This window comes from Nannospalax galili, unplaced genomic scaffold, assembly GCF_000622305.1.
Source record: "Nannospalax galili isolate Female #2095 unplaced genomic scaffold, S.galili_v1.0 scaffold944, whole genome shotgun sequence".
Taxonomy (NCBI): Eukaryota; Metazoa; Chordata; class Mammalia; order Rodentia; family Spalacidae; genus Nannospalax; species Nannospalax galili.
The window spans coordinates 2,649,219-2,651,279 of record NW_008352899.1 but is presented as its reverse complement, the minus strand read 5'-3'; positions in this window follow the sequence as shown (position 1 = coordinate 2,651,279).

Sequence of the window (2,061 nt, the reverse complement as noted above, 5' to 3'; positions counted from 1 at the left end):
CAGGAAGGAAGGCTGCGGGCCACGGCGGTCGCCCCCCGCCCCCCCGCCGCTCCCGGGCCGACTCCACACGGTGGGCCGCAACCCCCGTCAGCGCTGACCGACACCCCGAGCCCGCACAAAGGAGGGAGTCCCCAGCCGAACCCGGGCGGCTGCGGAAGAAAGTGCTAGAGAAAACCCTGAAGGCAGGCAGGGAGCAGAAGCCCCAGACGCCCCCAACCGGGGCCGGGTGGCGCCAGGACCCGGGCAAGACCCAGTCAGGACCGCTTTGTGAGGCCGAAGGGACCTCGGCCACCACAAAGAATCCCAGGAACAAAGGGTTGTCCAGAAACAGAAGTGGAGGCGAGGGGGACAGAGCCATTCCGGTAAAGTAAACCAGGCCAAGGGGCAGAGCCTGAGAGATGCCCGCGGAGAGCAAGGAAAACCAGTGCACCTAGGCGGAGGGCATGAATAGGGGCGAGAGACCCATCGGGACCGGAAGCCGCTACAGCCATCTGAACAGAGAGACTTAGGGCAAAAAAGAAATATGGGAACCCGAGGCTAAACCAGGACTGTCAGGGAACAAAGAAGAGATTCTAGAGCGAAACCGGTTAGGGTTAAAAGAAGGAAGCCAATAATCAATTATTCTCCGTCACTGAGAAAGAGAAAAAAGGGACCTGGCATTTATGGGCAGGAATTTGTTTGAGACCGCTCTGAAAAAAGAGACACACATCAATAAGACTCCATTCATGGAGTTGGTCGGGACCAAGAGCAATGAACGAAGAACTCCAAGCTAGACAATACTGGCTCACACCTGTAATCCCAGAACTTGGTAGACTGAGGCAGGAGGACCGTCACAAGTTCAAGACCAGCCTGGGCCGCAGAGTGAGACCTTGCCTCAAACAAAATGGACTCTGGGAAATGTAGAACACACTTTTAGCCACATTGAGCCCATTCAACCAGTATCCTTCCCATGTTGACTTGGTTTTTCAGGGAATGGGGAAGTGGTTGTGGCAAAAAGGTGACTGAGTATCATAGTAAAGGCCCATGAGCAAGTAGAAAAAGATTTAATGTGGCATTGAACAACCAAGATTGAGACTTGGCCTTCCATTTCAGTTCTCCTTCTTAAGATTTTGAAGTAGAAGCTTTTTACCCCCAGGACAGAGATTGTATCTTATACTTCATGAGTAATGAGTAATGTCAAGTATTCGGTCAGCCAGTGCTCAGCATATTAATAACAAGAAAAACAAATGATGTTTTTCACTAATAGATGCAATAATAGCTTTCCACATCACACCATGATCAGAAATCAGGTGAGCAAGTCATTAATCATATCTCTTCCCATCAGGTTTTGCTGAGCTGCATAAACGGTGTGTGAAGATCATACAGGGAAGGCCTGAAAGAGGGCAGGGAAGATCCTTTGACAAATGCTCATTTCTTTCCAATTTTACTCTGTGCTTTAAAAAAAAAACAAAAAGCTGGGCATGGTGGCCCACAACTTTAATCCCGGCCTTCAGGAGGCAAAGGCAGGCAGATCTCTGTGTGTTTGAGGCCAGCTTGGTCCACATAGCGAGTTCCAGGCCAGCTGGGGCTACAAAGAGACCCTGTATCAATTAGACAGAAAAACAAACAAACAAACAGGGACTAGAGATATGGCTCAATGGGGTTAAGAGCATTTACTGTTCTTGTAGTAGACCTGAACCTACATGGCAGCTCACAACCACCTGTAATTCTAGTTCCAAGGGATCCAATGCCCTTTTCTGGCCTCCATAGGCTCCTGCATACATATGGTGGATGTACATATACTAGGCACACAGATATAAAATAAATTTTTAAGAAATAATAATCTGCCGGGCATGGTGGCACACGTCTGTAGTCCCAGCACTTGGGAGGCAGAGGCAGGTGGAACTCTGTGAGTTCAAGGCCAGCCTGGTCCACAGTGAGTCAAAAAAAAAGGGAAAAAAAAAAAAAAAAAAAAAAAAAAAAAAAAAAAAAAAAAAGAAAGAAATAATCTTAATTTACAAATTGGTGTCAGCCACTAATGGGCTCAATCTACAGAAACAAGGTAAGTCTTAAATATGCTTG